Consider the following 16,854-nt stretch of genomic DNA (forward strand, 5'->3'; position numbering starts at 1 on the left):
CCAGGTACAAACCCCAATTAGGTGCTAAACCTATTTGGGTGTGAAGCTTCCAGAGTCCTAAGGAGAGGTGCTAACTCCAGAGCCAATCATAGCAGCCTAAGTTCTGGTCATTCAGATGACGTTTGATGATGTCTGATGACATCTGAAACAGTATAAGAAGAGAAGACAGAGCTATTTGCTCCAGGCTCTCACTCTTGGTGGCTCCCTGATGTGGAGACTCCAGGCAGCTGTAGTTAAGAGCCCTCCAGCTTGCTCGGATGTCCAGACCTGGTTTTCTTGGTAACTATGAATTGTATTTGGTCTGTTTGTAATTTGTTTGTATTTGCTTTGAAGTTCAGGGTGCTGGCTTTTCCTCCTGAATTAAGTGAGTGATATTTGTATGCTGGATTAAAATAAGGTTGTTAACCCCTTAACGTTGCTTTCCTTAGTAAAGCAGATCAAAAGAACCTATGCTGGCAGCGTTCTTGTTGTTGGGCTTGTGTTGGTTTTTCACCCCCACAACAGCTGCTAGCCAGATTGTTGAAACATCCAATAATTCTTAAATTATCCCTCCTGGATCCAGGTCAGTTGTTTTTCCAATAAGCTATTTTGCATTTTCTTCTATTTTTTTCACTCTTTTGCTTTGTTTGCTTGTTTCTTGATGTTATTAGCTTCTACTTGCCAATATTACTTTTTAAGGAGTTGTTTTCCTCCCTCTTTTTCCATTTGGCCAATGCTGATTTTTACGTGTTATTTTCCTTAGTATTTTTTAAGCTTCCTCTACCAAGCTGTTGGCTCTTTTTTTGTGTGAATTTTTTTTTGCCTCCCTCTCATTTCTTTTCCCAATTTTTCCTCTACTTCTCTTATTTGATTTTCAAAATCCTTTTTGAGCTTTTCTAGGAATTCTTTTTGGTTCTGAGACTAATTCATATCTTTCTTTGAGGCTTTGAATATAGCTGTTTTAACTTTGTAGTCTTCTGAATTTGTGTTTTGATCTCTCTTGTCATCAGCAATTTTCTGTGGTCAGGATCTTTTTTGTTGATTTTTGTTCATTTTTCCAGCTTATTTCTTGATTTTTAACTTTATGTTAAAGTTAGACTCCACCCCTTGGGTAGAGAAGGCACTGTTCTAAGCTTCAGGTTTTTTGTGCTGTTGTTTACAGAGCTAGTTCTGTCAGTCTATAAGTTTTCAGTTCTTCCAAGGTGGTATGATCTAAAGAGAGGTGTGGTCCCTGCTCTGCTGACTTGTGCTCTGATCTGTGAGCAACCACAAGCACTCTTTTCTACCCTGGAACTGTGACCAGGCTCACCCTCCCCTGCATCCATATGCTCTAGTGTACTAGTGCTCCTTCTAGCCCTGGAACTGTGACCAAGAACTGCATATGGGCAATGCCACAAAGTCCTGCCCCCAGCACCAGCAAAGGACCCCCTGTAATTTCCTTCTAACTGGTTGTCTAATCCCCTTACCATCTGTGAGCTGAGAGCTCCAGAAGCCACTGTTGCCAATTAAGTCACCTTCAAGACTTGCTGCTGGCTAGTGCCCATTACTGGCTGTTTGATGCAGTGGTCTGTGGCCTTGTTGCTGGCTTGCTTTGGGGTTCTGGCTTTACTGCAGGCTTGCTGACTGTGGCCTGCACTAGACTATGCTCCACTCTCACTCCAGTAAAACAGACCTTTCTTGCCAATCTTCTAAGTTGTCCTGGGGCTGGAAAATTGTTTTACCCCATCCTTTTGTTGGTTCTGCCATTTCAGAATTCATTTTGTTGCATTATTTCAAAGTTGTTTGAAGGGAATTTGGGAAGGCTCAGGCAAATGCCTGCCTTTTCTCTGCTATCTTGGCTCTGCCTGCCCCCCCCCCCATTTAATTCTTTTGACTGTCTTTGTCTGGTGCTGATTCCTAATCTGTGTCTCTAGACAGTCATCTGATTTAACATTGGAAATTTCCCTATAACTCCAGTTTAAACCCTTGTGGAAATCTTGTGCACCCAAAACCTATTTGTGAGATCTACACCAAAAAAAGGAAATAAAAAACCCTGTAGGATGTATATAAAGTCTGGAGCATGAAGCCCACTTTGCTCCCAACACCATCTTTTACTAAGATGAAAAGTTGAACAATAACAAATGATAAGAAAAGGAAGCAAGATTGTTATGATCACATTCTTACCTAAACTATGTCTACCTACCAGTAACAACAACCAAAAAAAACCCCTGGCTTGTACCACTGATTTCTGGACAACATAAAACCTCACTGTCTCCCCACAATTACATAGCATCCTCAAGCTTGACTTGAGCTTTGAAATCACCTAGTCCCCACCCTTTCCGTATATAGATGGGGGGAAAATATCACCCAAAAAAGAGAAGGGACTTGCCCAGGGCCACAGCTAGTTAAGACTAATGATGAAACTAGAATCAGATATCTTAGCACGTGGTCAGTGGTCCTGGGGGCACCAATGTTTTCTTCAACACCTTCCCATTGCTCACAAAGTCAAATCGCCTTCGCTTAGCATACAAGACTGTCTTTAACTATTCACCAAACCCCAAGCTGTTCACAGGCACCAGAGATACTAGAAGGAATACCAATCAATCAGTCAACAAGCATTTAATAAACACTATATATCAAATCCTGTGTTAAGTGCTGGGGGTCCATAAGATGGTCCTTGCCTTTAAGGAACCTACATTCTAATAGGGGAGGTAGTATGTATATGAGTACTTATATACATGAAATATGCAGAATACATACAAGGTAACACTAGCAGCTGGGGGAGCCAAAAAAAAAAGCCTTCTATAAAAGATAGCATTTTTGCTGATTCTTGAAGAAAACCGAAGAGGTATATGCAAGTAAGAGCCATGGGGGGCAGCTAGTCTGAGGGTATAGAGAGAGGAAATAGAGACTTGTGTATGAGAAACAGCAAGTAAGCCAGTATGGACAGATCAAAGAGAAAATAATAAGGGAGACAGCTAGAAAGATAGCAAGGGGCCAGGTTGTTAGGAGCTTTAAAGCCAAACAGAGGAATCTTAGGGGCAATAGGGAGCCATTGGAATTTAATGAGTGGGAGATGACATGATCAGACCTGTGCTTTATGAAAATCACTTTGGCAGCTATGTGGAGAATGAGTAGGAATGGGGAGATATATGAAGTAGGGAAGCCAGATGGGGTCTATTGCATTGCTGCAGATGAGAAGAGATAGGAGACAGAAGTAGGATGGTGGCCATATGAATACAGAGAAGGGAATCTACGTGAAAGATGCCGTGGAGGTAAAAGCAACAAGGTTTGGCAACTGATATGAAGTGACCTCCCCCTTGTAAAGAGTCAAGGATAACTTGCCACTTGAAGGATTGTAGTACCCTCAACAGGAAGAGAAGAGTTTAAAAGAGGGGTGGGTCTGGAGAAAAAGATAATCGGTTCTGCTTTGTACTTACTGGGTTTGAAATACCCATAGGGCATCCAGTTAGAAATGTCTGAGGGGCAGTTGGTGATGTGCAACCGGAGGAGTTATCTGTATAGAATTAATAACTGAACTCATGGGAGCCAATGAGATCACCAAGTGAGAGAGTGCAGCAGAAAAGTGCAACCCAGGGACCAGTCATCCCACAGTCGAGGGGCAAGGGTGAGGGCAGTGTCGGTACTGCCGTACTGCTCAAGGTCACAGATGCCCTACATTAGGATCCACCTCTGTCTCTGGAAAACTACACAGATTCATGTAAAGGGAATCCAAATTCAGGTCAACAACTAACCCTGTCTCTCATTGAAAAAGAGAGGAGTCCCTGGCTCAAGCTATTGACAGTCTAGAAGAGAGATAAGGACCTAAAAATCTCCAATACAGGGAAGTGTATGAAAGTGATATATGATGCATACATCAGAGTAGGGGAATTGGGAAGACCCCCCTGGGTGAGGTAGCTTTTGTCATGGACCTTGATGGACAAATAAACAAATGTTCTCTCATAATGTTAAAGTTTACAAAGCACTGTCATACACAGCATCTCAGAGCTGGAAGGGATCTCTAAAGCCATCTGGTCCATAACTGATGACGTGGTCATGGAGATATTATTATCCGCATTTTATGCATCAGGAAGTTGAGGTTCAGGTTCCTGACCTTGGGTAAGTCAGGAACATGAAATCCTCTGTTCTGTGTTGTAAGGTCCCTCTCTGCTGTAGTATTCTGTGTTCTGTGACTTTAGGTCCCTTTCAGCTTTGATATTCTATGTTGTGTGTTCTGAGACCATCCTCCTCTGGTATTTTGTGTTCTGTATGCTAAATTCCTGTGCTCCTCTAATATTTTCTAATCATTACTTTAAGTTTCCATACAGCAATGGCCTTCTATGATTCTAAAATCACTGGGGATATTTTCAACATCTCCACTTACTCTGCAGTCAAATATCTGATCCCTCCCACTGTGACTGTGACTCACATATACATGCTGCCTGCCTCTGTGTGTGTGTGTTTGTGTGTGCCCACGATAGAGAAAAGGAGAAAGAGAAAGAGAGAGGGAGAGGGAGAAGGGAGAGGGAAAGGGGGAGAGAAAGAGAGAGAGAGAGAGAGAGAGAGAGAGAGAGAGAGAGAGAGAGAGAGAGAAAGGCGAGAAGAGAAGGGGGAGGAGGCAGAGGGGAGGGAGTAAAACCTCTGTCACTCACTATAACCACTGCCATCCTATTGGGGTCTGGGAGAGCTCCAAGTCGTTAAATCGGGTGCTGCAGGAAGTTGAACCAGGGAGACAGACCACGAGAGGCACTGAAAATCAGGGGCTCTCCTATCCTGTCAGCAAATCCTCCAGCTGCTGACTGCATCAGGTACAGTAGTACACACTTTATTGTCTTTATATTCCCCTCTCCCCAACTTGGATATTCTTTGGCGCTGAGCAGGAAGTGGGTGCAAAACAGGCAAAGGGATGAAACCTAAATGGGGCGAGTGGCAGAAAAGAAATCCACGGCCACATGAGAAGGTGCTGAGGAAGAGTCTGAATGCCTTGTCTCTCTGAAGGGGTTTGGGAGGGCTGGAGTTCTTTAAGGCTGAAAAAAGAGGCTGAAATGTGATAAAGTTACCTGAAGGTTGAAGGAGATTGGGGGAGTCGATTTAGAGGTAGATTTGGAAAGTAACAGGAATAATCTGAGTGGGCTTATTACAGCATTTCATTAGTCACACATCTTCTGAACAGCTGCCACATCATCCCTGGTAGGGAAATCTTTTTTCCTACCCACGGAGTTTGATTGTGGCTCCTCATGCACAGTTTCTCAAGGTGGATCAGTGCCTCGGCCTCAGGAATATCTGTGCTCTGCTTGCCCACGGCACAGCCAAGTCCTTGGCAGAAAGCAGCAACAAGAATCTACAGCCTGAGGCCCCTTAGAATCAAGTCTCTTTATCTCAGAACCATTCATTTGGCTTTAGCAAGCCAAGCATTCAGGTGTGTGACTATATATGTCTTTTGGGGTTGGGAAGCACAGCTTCCTCCAAGGTGCCAACTTGAATGTATGAAACTCAATGACTTCTATTCTCGCATGAGACTGTGTGCCAAAAGCTGCAGGATGCTGTGTACCTGGGTGTGGGTGCTGTGTATGTAGAAGCTTTATATACAGAGGGCAATGGGCAATATCTCTATAGACATCAGGCCTATTCTGTGTAATTATTCATAGTACTTTCAAATCATGGAAGACTGGAATGTTAGATTTATGAAACTTTGGGACCTTAGATCTTCAGAATCTTAGAATTTGAGTTTTCACATTTTGAAATCATATAATCTTATAATTATGGAATCTTGAAACTTTATGAAGACTTATTCTCTTGGAATATTAGAATCTTGGAATCATGGACTCATGGGATTTTAGAATTATGGAATCTTAGAATCATGAAGTGTTAGAAGCCTAAAGTCATGAGATATCTTACATCTCTAAGAGGATGTGGCAGAGGAGGTATTGACTTCAGGCAAAGGTTAAATTAAAATACCTCTAAGCTTCCTTCCAGCTACGAGAATCTAAGCGCCTGCCAAAAGCAGGAGTCTGACCTCTGGTCATTTTTTTTCCTTTTCCCTGAATTTCAGTTTAAGGGATCCCAGAAGTTGACCCCCAAGAGGGTCCCAGAAAACTCCTTACCTACCTGCCTGCTTTGGAGTTATGCCATTCTTATATTTCTAGGGAACAGATTTGGATGAAGGTGTGAGGGGAGAGAAGACCACATGTATGAAGGGCAACCCACCTTCATTAATCTTTCCTCAAATCAAGAAATACAAACTATTAGAGCTGAAAGCTGCCTTAAAGATAATCTACCTCAACTCTCTCACTATATAAATGAGGGAGTAAGGTCACAGAATAAGTTAGTGGGGAAGCTGGGACATAGAAATGGGTCTCTTGGTTTCCAGTCTAAATGTCTTCTACCCCACTATAAATCTGAAATCACCAAATAGAGCCAGGCTAGGCGTACACACCAAGCAACTTGGAGCTGGGCATCTGGGTTCTAGTGCTGGTCTTTGCCACTAATTCCCTGTGCATCCTTTGACAAGTCACCTTCCCCCTTTGGGTCTCAGTTTCCTCATTTGAAAAACAGTCCCTCCTAGATCTAATGTGTCCTGATGTCCCTTCCAGCTCTGATCTAGTCTCGATGTTCCAGACCCTTCCAGCTCTGACATTTTGTTAGTCTGTGATACACATGGGCTCCAACCATTTACTCCAATCTGACTGGGAAAGAGCCTCTGTACTTTTATTTCATCTTTAGAATGCTAACAATAGCCATCCATTCCTGGCAGAGTTTGCTAAAAAGGCAAAGAGGTCAGAACCACTACTTGAAATGCCTCTTGAAAATCTAAGTGAAATGTAATTGCCACTTAAAACACAAGGCATGTTTCAGGGAGGGTGGACCATACAGGGCATGTGGGATCAGTACAGTAGCTGAGGTTTCCTGGGATACTAAGGATGGTGGAGAGTTAGCTAAGGAGAAAAAGAGTTACAGAGAAGCAAGGACCTTTAAGATGGACTTACTTGGTCCACCTAGCTCATTGAGGATGTTGGGAAGTATCTTCCTTCGAGTCCTCCTGGCCTCTTCTTGTCCACTTGAATGCTGACCATGCCGCATCTTCTAAGGTGCTCCTGGCTGCTCCTAGTTAATAGGAGTCACAAAATATTAAAGCTGTCGGAGTCCTTGGAAACTATCTATAGCCTTACTTCCTTTATTTTACAAATGGAGAAACTGAGGGCCAGAGAAAGTAATTTTCCCAAAATCATGCAGTTAGTAGTAACAGAATTGAGAGTCAAATCCAGGAGTTTGGGCTCCAAGTCCAGTGCCAGCATTAGGAGCAGGACAGCCAATGATGTGCAGGTGTATGATTGCCTGGCCCTGAACCTCCAGACAGTCTGCAGAGTGCTTGTGAGGAAGGAGGAGAAGGGCCAGCTGCTTCCCATCCCCACTGAGGCATGTACGAGAGGAAGTAGGATTCATCTACTTATACAAGAATCTGGTTCTGTTAAAAGGAGGAAATTCCTGTCAGTAGAAAAGTGAGTGATCCAGGGAGCTTGGGGGCAAGCCTATTAGAGCACAGCATGTCAAGTCTAGATAGAACACTAAATAGCAGGCCTAGAAAGCTTAGAAAACATGGAATGTCAGTGTTGGAAGAGGACAGAACACAGGATGTCAGAGATTAAAGGGACTTTAGAACACACACTGTAGAATGTCACTAGTGACATTCTAGAACCTTAGAGACCATTTAATCTAACCCCCCTCATTATGCAGATAAAGAAACATGAAGCAAGTTACTTGCCCAAGGCTGATGGGTATACATCCAGCACTCAAATCTCTGTCTCCTTGACTTTCACTTCAATGCTCCTTGTACCATATCTGAGGCCTTCATTGAAGATAATAATCATGTCTCCCTCCCCCAAGTCTTCTCTCCTCCAGTCTAAATATTCCAGGTTCCTGCAACAGGCCTTTGCATGGCATGGTCTCTAGGCCTCATCCAGCCTTGGTCAGAGTAGTGGCAAGGTATAATGGATAGGACCTTAGGCCTGTTGTCAGACCTTGGTTTAACTCCCAACTCAGACAATTAACTAATTGTATGACCCTGGGTGAGTCACTTAACTTCCCTGTGCCTCAGTGTCCTCATTTGTAAAGTGAGGGGATCAGATTTTGCCTCAAAAGTCCCTTCTAGCTCTACATCAGTGATCCTATAGTCCTAAAGCCCTTCTTTGTATTTTGTATTTTGTATTTTTTGGAGGGGGAAGGCAGGGCAATTGGGGTTAAGTGACTTGCCCAAGATCACACAGCTAGTAAGTATGTCAAGTGTCTGAGGCTGGATTTGAACCCAGGTCCTCCTGACTCCAGGGTCTCCTAAAGCCCTTCTTGAGACTTACTGCAGCTTAATAATGTCCTCCCTAAAATGTGACACACCACCACCACCTCCCAGAATTGGCTAAAACTACAGATTTCCAAAGCTCCAGGAAAATCAAGTTGAAAGAAAAGAAATTCAGAAGGGAGGTTTCAACGGGTAGAACAGAGAAATGGAATAGAGGATTTGAGAAGAAAGGTTAAGAGGTAGTCACAACCAGACAGTTTAAAGGTTGTCCTCTTCATCTATCAGGCATGGGACTGAGAACTTGGATAAAGCTGAGACACACCTGTGGAAACCTGGCTTTAGAGCAGGGAGCCAGAGTTGGCACAACCCAGATAGCTTCAGATAAGTGCTCTAAGACCTTGAGATTCAAAGGTGGGAACCTAGAGAGTCCAGGGCAGCCAGAAAAGATCGATGGTCCAGCATCTGCCCTGCTTTCCCATCCCAAGAGGAGCTAGTGGCTGTCCAGATATCACCCTGGACATGACAGCTCCCACAAGAATCTGGTGACTCCTGCTGCCTCTGAGGCCTGGGAGAGGGATTGGACTCATTCTTTTTAGCCTCAAAGGGAAGAAGTAGGTGTAATGAGGAGGAAGTGGAAGGCAGGCAAATTTCAATTTGACATAAGAAAAAGCTTCTTAATAATTAGAGTTATTCAAAAGTAGAATAGGCTGCCTGCAGATATCATCACCCTCATAATATGAATAAAATAATAATTAGCATTTATATATATAGTACTTCAAAGTTTGCAAAGTGTTTTATATATGCTGTCTCATTTGACTCTCACAATAACCCCAGGAGGTAGATGCTATTATCACCTCCGTTTTATAAATGAAGAAACTAAGGCAGACTGGGGTAAGGGACTTGCCGATTTCACACAGCTGGTAAGGCCGGATTTAAACTCTTTCTCACCCCAGGTCCAGTACTCTATCCACTGAGCCACCTCCATATAGCCAGTTTCCCATCACAGGAGGTATTTGAGTTCAAGTTTGTTGTGGAAAGGATTCCAGCTCTCAGCTGGAAGTACTGGAACACTTGGTGCAGTGGAGACAGCCGTGGATTTAACATCAGGAAGGGAAAGTTCTAATCCCAGAGCACTACCAACTGGGACTCTAGGTAGTAGCTGGAGTCAGGAAGACCTGAGTTCAAATCCAACCTCAGATACTTACTCAATGGGCAAATCACTTAACCCCTGCCTGCCTCAGTTTCCTCGTCTGTAAAATAATAGCATCTAACTCCCGGGATTGATGTGATGATCAAATAAGAGAAGACAGAGAAGACCAGCTAAGGCTCTAGACAAGTCCCTTCCAATCTCTGTGCCTTCATTCCCTTGGGGAGGGGGAAGAAGCAGAAGAAGACTTACACTTCCTTCCCTCCTGTAGAGATTATTATTCCTCATACTACCTGCTGCTTGGGCTTGTTAAACGGAGGGAAGTACTTTGTAAACTTGGAAGTACAAGAGAAACCAGAAACCAACCTGACTGCATCTTAAAGGCCCCAAACCTAGGAAGGTCTCCAGCCTGTCAGAGGTGCCCCGGGGGGAGTGGACCGAGAGCCTCTGCAGCATCCTGCCTGTGTGCCATGGCCGTCCTTTAAGTTAGGGGTGGGATCATCCCAGATGGGGCTGCCTCGGCACGTGAAGAGTCACCCCACTGCAGAAAGAGTTTGAGACTTGAATTTGGATACTTACTCTGCTAATTACTATTATTAATGATCACAGTGGCTGACATGCATGGGTTGGCAAAGCGCTTGGCATATGTCGCCACGTTTGATCCTGAAAACTACCCTATGAGGAAATTATTGGGCTATTATTATCCCATTTCACAGTTGAAGAAACTGAGGCTGGGAGAGATGAAGGGACTTGCCCAGCAAGTTAGTGTCTGATAGGACAGGATTTGAACTCAGGTCTACTTCATGCCAATTCCAGCCCTCTATCCACATGGTACCTCCATTGCCTCTGCTGCCTATGGGACATCTCACTTCTTTGGCCCTTGGTTACTTCCCGGGAGCTTTATATAAGACTAGAAGATCTCTAAAATCCTTTCCTTCTCTAAATCCTGTGATCCTGTGTGCTGGAGCTCCCAGCACATTTCCCAGCCTCTAAGGCTTCCCTTATCCTCAGGGTGACCTACAGACTCAGGGGTACAAAAAGTCTGACAGAGAGGTTCGATTTCTCCAGCTGGAAAAGGGTGGAAGGGCCTGAAGGATGAGTGATGAGTGATACTGGCTGAGAGTTTCCATGAAAGTGACTTCAATAAACACATTGTTTACTTTAATAATAGATATAGGGGTCATATCCTGGAAGATTTTTAGCAGATGACTAACTAAAAAAATCTCAGGTCACCATGCTTGACGTCGTAATGTCAGGGAATTTCATGCCTCCAGGCTCCATACAGTGGTTTGCTATGAAATGGGATTTTGGATTAAACGATCTCTAACACACCTTCTGTCTCTAAAACTCTATACTCCAAGGTCAATTCCAACTCTAACACTTTTTTTCCTGTGGTCTAAGATCCCTTCGAGCACTGACATCCCTACGTCCTATGTGCCAAGGGCCCTCTGTGTTCTCTGCGCTATGTTCTAAGGCTCCCTCCAGCTCATGATCTGATTTGGGCTGCACTCAGGAATTTTGCAGCTGGCTTGTGGGCCACGAGTTTGTCCTAAGTGACCTTCTGCTAACCCTGACATTCCTTGTTGTTCAGTCGTTTTCAGTCATGTCCTACTCCCTGTGACCTCATTTGGGTCTTTTTTTTTTGACAAAGACACCAGAGTGGTTTGCCATTTCCTTCTCTGGTTCATTTTACACATGAGGGAAATTGAGGCCAAGAGGGTTAAGTGGCTTGCCCAGGGTCACACAACTAGGAAATGTCTAAGGCTAGATTTGAACTCAGGAAGATAAATCTTCCTGACTTCAGGCCCAGGGTTCTGGGCACTATGGTGCCAACCTAGCTGCCCTCCTGACATCCTATGAATCTATAAACCTATACAAGCCCCCTTTCGGTAGCCCAACAAGTATCCAGTCATGCAGCTTCTGCCCGGGACAGTGACTTCTCTCACTCCTTAGACAGCCTGCTAATTAACTGGACAGCTCTGAGAAGTTCTTCCAACTATGGAACTCCCATCTAGTTCTCCCCTTAGAACTCTACAAAATAAGATCATGGATTTAGAACTGAAAAATACCATAAGGATCATCTAATCCAACAGGTGAAGAAATGCCAGGAGGTTAAACCATTTGCCCACATTTACACAGGTAGAAAGTAACATAACCAGGTTGAGCTGGGCCATTTGACTCTAAATCCTACACTCTTCCCAACTGTCTTCCTTATAATAGCTCTTCAGATGTGCAGAGAAAACTGTTCTATCTTCCTTTCTTTTCTCCAGGTGAAACAATCCCATTTCATTCAAGAAATCTTAATTTAGCACCATTCAGGGGCACCTTCTCCATCTGCTTTGTCCCCTCTGAAATGTAACAGCAACAACAAAAATGCGAGAACTCCCAGGGAGAAAAACTCCCTTTACTGGTACAGAGCAGTTGCCAATTTTAGAATCTTAGATTACTGTCTTGGGGACAGCGAGCATTGAACTGGCTTACCCAGGATCACAGAACCAGTATGTTTTCTTATGCAGGTAGGACTGGAACTGTGGTCTTCCTGAATCTCCTTCTTCATCCACTCTACCAGTGGCATTCCTGCACATTGACTTAGAAAACCACAAATTAACATTATCTCTGTTATATTGCATTTTTATTTATTTTGTTATATATTTCCCAATTATATTTCAATCTGATTCAGACTCACTGGGGAGTTTTGCCAGCTGCTTACAGCCCACAGGCTGAGTCTGACATCATGCTGCTTCTCTTCTTGCTGATTCATAGAATATTAGAGCATTGAATGCCAGAGCTAGAAGAGAGAACATATTTTAAAACTTCCATAGATCTATGATCTCACTGGGGTGGGCACTCACTCCCTTGGTGTAGATTATTAGCCAGCTATACATCTTGTCCATATTCAACCAGAAATCCTCCAGAGAAGGTCTACCCAATACCTTCTTCTAGGTACTCCTATATTTTCTGAATCTATGTAAGTGATCCTATAGCTGTTATTGTCTCCCACTTCACTACATTTTTCTAACCCTTACACTTTTTCAATAGCACATTTGAGGACTGTAACAAGTAAAATCTGAAATAACTAAGGAAACAAAGGTTTGAGCCTCCAAGCATACTGATTTATTTAGCAGTGCATGCCAATTACATAACAAATCTGAACCAGGATTCTTCAGCCTGGCACTGGACCCCAAATACAGGGGGAGACAGACCTTTATCATTAAAAGAAAACAATTAACAGTATATAAACCAGGATACAAGATTAGGTCATCTGATTTCTAATTGGAGAAAAGATTAGGAACTTGCCAAGTTGGGAAGGGGAGAGCAAACAGGTACAGTTTTCCAGATGTAAAACAGGATGTCACTCAATTCTCACAATTAGCAAGCAGGTAGAATTTACAGGAAAATGCTCAAAACAGAGTCAGTTTTACAAAATGGAGTCAGTCTAGTTCACAAAATTTCCACAATTCTCTCAGGATGTCAATACTGACGTGGTTCAATTCTTCAATGAATAACAGTGATTAAATAAATGTTTATAAATTCTCTTTAAAAATTACATGATTCTTAGTACCTTCTGATCCCTCGTCAACTCAATGAGTATTTATTAAGTGCCTACTATGTGCCAGGGATTCTGCTAAGCTCTAGGGAAATGAAGATAAAAAGTTAAAATAGTCCATGCCTTCAAGGAGCTTCCATTCTACTAGGAATACAAATCAAGGACACAAATAAACAAAACAAAATATGTGCTAAATAAATACTAAGTGATTTCAGGAGGATCAAGAACAAATGAGAAAATCAAGAAAGGCCTTTTGTGGGTAGTACTTAAGATGAATATTGAAAAAAGCTAGAAATTCCAAGAAGGAATGAGGAAAATTGGAGAGTTTCTCGCCAATGCCGAGATTGGAAGTCTGGGCAAGTCTAAAGTTATTGGTGTCTTCAACGTAAATTGGAAAATTAGGAAGAAATATAAATGAGTTCTGTTATGGCTATATTGAGTTCAAAGTGCCTCTAGGACATTCATTTGGAGACATCCAATAAGCAGCTGGTGATGTAAGACTAAAGATCAGGAGAGAGACTAGAGCCGGATATACAGATCTGGGAGTCAGCTCCATGGAGATGATCATGGAACCCATGAGAACTCATGAGATCACTAAGAGTAGGGGATAGAAATGGACAATGGTCCAGTAAAGGAGACTCAGAAGGAGCACTCAAATAGGTAGGAGAACAATCAGGGGAGGTGTGACACAGTGTATGTCAGACAGCATTTACTGAGCTCTTACTATGTTACCTTTGCATTAGTAAGTCAGTCCTTGTCTTCAAAGAGCTTACATTCTACAGGAGAACATAATGTGCACAACTATGTAAATAGGAGATATACAAAATAAATACAAAGTGATTTGGGGGGAGGGGAGGAAGAATGGAGCAAGGAGTTTCAAGAGGTAGAGGAGATGAGGGTGGATATTCTGATGACCTACACTATGACCATCATTCTGCCTGGCCAGTGACAGAGAAGGAAGTGCTTCATTACCCACCTACAAGCATAGAGCACCTGGAGCAACCCACACCATCACTTCCCATCTACATTTGCTTCTGAGCATTGACAGTGAGCTTGGCTTTAGGAATTTCAGTCTCAAGTTCCTGCAGCTGCTAAAGAAGATAGGAGCCCAGGATCTCCGTCTGGAGAGAAGTACATTGTGTTGGACTGACCAAGAGGCTTTCCACTTGGAACAGCCTAGAATGTGGATGTTAGGATGCCAAGCACACACTTAACAGAGAACAGATGGGATTTTGTTTGGATAAGGATTGTCCTGAGAAAGGGGAGGGGAAAAGGAGTAGTCACAGAGAGGAAAGAGAATCAGAGGAAGAAGGGAGATAGGGTAGATATGGGGAAGGGTGATTGGAAATGGGGAGGGGATGGTCACAGTGGGAGAAATGGAACAGAGACTGTTGTCACAGGAAGAGAAGGTACAATTACACAGAGAGAAGAGGATCAGAGAAAAAGAAGAGTGAGAGTCACAAAAGGAAGAGGTGGTTACAGAAACGGGCTAGAAAACAAGAAAGAAGGTGTTGAGAAAGAAGGAAGGAGATAATTACAGGGAGAGAAGAGAATCAGAAGGAAGAAATAGTAATAATCAGAGGTGGCCATGGTCACAGAGGGGAAGAGGATCAGAAGGAAGGAAACAGGAAGATCAGAGAGCAAGGAGAAGGTGGTCACAGAGAGGGAAAGTGGGAGAAAGGAGAGAATGGTCTTAGAGAGAAAGATATCAGAAATAAGAAAAGGGAGATGCTTTGAGAGAGAGAAGAGAGACAGTTACAGAGGGGGAAAAGAGGATCTAAGAGAAGGAGGGATGATTAAAGAGTGAGGAGATGTCATAAAGGAAGAAGGGGAGCAGAGAGAAGAAAAGGAGGTGGGAAAAGATCATTACAGGGAGGGGAAGGAGCATGATCAGAGAGAAAAGGAGATAATCACAGATAACTGGGGCATGGGGTGGGGGTGGGGGTAAAAGACTTAGGAGTGAGGAGGCCGCAGGGGGAGAAAGGAATCAGAGGGAAGGGAAGATAGTAATCTTCCCATCCTCTGGCAATGTTCCTTTCCTGAGAACCCTGAGGCTGGAGTTCTTTCTGTTTCTAAAACTGGCACACAGTGCCTGCCATCCCATTTTCTGGGCTTCTGAGAAAGAAAAGAAGGGATGGATGGTCACAGAGAAAGGAGGGGGTGGCAGAGTAGAGGGTATGGCCTCAGGTACAGAGGGACCATTTTGGATGGAAACTACTTTTCAAACAAATGAGATCCTCTGTCAGCTTCTTTACATAATGAGGTAATGCACCGACCTTTCAAAGAGAATGAAATCCCCACTTGAGCACTAAGTACTAAAAGCAAAGAGAGGAGAACGCTGCAGCCTTAGAAATCATTCAACTCAGCTGAGGCTGGGAGATCTGTGAGCCCAGAGCACTTAGCCCTCTGCTCAGCGTGAAGCCTGAGGCTCCCGCAGAGGGGATCTAGGGATTCTGAGCTCCAGGCCGATGTGGGGCATCGAGCCTGGTAAGGAGCATCTGGGTCTTGGCCAGAGGAAACCAGGAGGGCCCAGGGAGCTCTGAGGGGAGAGCTAAAGTGTGGAGCTGTGAATCAGAAGGATCCATCCTGCGGTCCTGACCACCTACACACCTTAGCCCACACTCACACTCAGTGACTTTCTTCATTCCGGGCACTGCAATGCAAGGATTGAGGCAATAATATGAGATGCCCAGACAGCTTTCTCTTTAACTGACAGGAAGGAAGGCAGTAAGTAGTAATAGAAAATGTGTGGATTTAAAGACAGGAGACCAAAGTTTGAATCCTAACTCAAACATTTACAAGCTCTGTGACCCTGGGCCAACTGCTTTCACTCTTTGTCCCTCAGTTTCCCCAAATGTAACACTGGGATAAATATACCAGCCCTCTTGTCTCACAGGGTTGCTATTGGGAAAGAACTTTGCAAACCTTAAATCACTATAGAAATGTTAGCTCTTTTGGTTATAATATCAAATGGGCTGAAGATTCGCAAAAGACTTAAAGCAGGGTTCAGACGATGGGGCTTCTAATGCTGGTCCCTCTGGATACTGAGGGAAATAAAGCAATCAGTGAAGCATCTGCTGCAGCAGAGAGAACACTCACTCCTAAGTCATCGAGTGGACATTGGAGTCCCTCCTGTGATATACATACTGTATGACCCTGGGCAAGGCATCTGACTTCTCTGACCCTAAGTTTCCTTATCTACAAAATGAGGGGGTTGGACTAGATGACTTCCTGAGGCCTCTTCCCCCTCTATGTTTGTGATCCAATGAACAATTGATCCAATGAACAAAGTACTTATATTCTGGTCAGGGCAGCTAAGTGGTGCCATAGTGAACAGAGCTCCTAACCTGGAATCAGGAAGATTCATCTTCCTGAGTTCAAGTCTAGCCTCAGACATTTACTAGCTGTGTGACCCTAGGCAAGTCACTTGACCGTGCCTCAGTTTCCTCATCTATAAAATGACTGGAGAAGAAAATGGCAAACCACTCCAGTGTCTTTGCACAGAAGACCCCAAATGGGGTTAAGAAGATTCTGAAATGACTGACAATGACTAACCAACAACCAAAATGTGCCAGGCGGTATGCAAGGTGCTAGATATATGAAGACTAAAATGAAATTGCCCGTGCACCTAAGGGGAAAAGGGGAGAGGGAAGAGAGAAAGAGGGGAGAAACAACTTCTAAGTACACACAAGGCAAATGCGGGGAGGGGAGTTAAGAACTAGACTATGGAGGAATCAAAAAAGACTTCCCATAGGAGATAATCTATGAGTTGCATTCTAAAAGAAGCTAGAGATTCTAATCTCAGCTCTGCTACTTCCTGCTTGTGTGGCATGGGTCAGATCATCCATATATCCCCTTCTGTCCCATGATGGAGACATATTGACAATTGCATTCATGGCATGGGGGACA

Source organism: Trichosurus vulpecula, chromosome 3, assembly GCF_011100635.1.
Source record: "Trichosurus vulpecula isolate mTriVul1 chromosome 3, mTriVul1.pri, whole genome shotgun sequence".
Lineage (NCBI taxonomy): Eukaryota > Metazoa > Chordata > Mammalia > Diprotodontia > Phalangeridae > Trichosurus > Trichosurus vulpecula.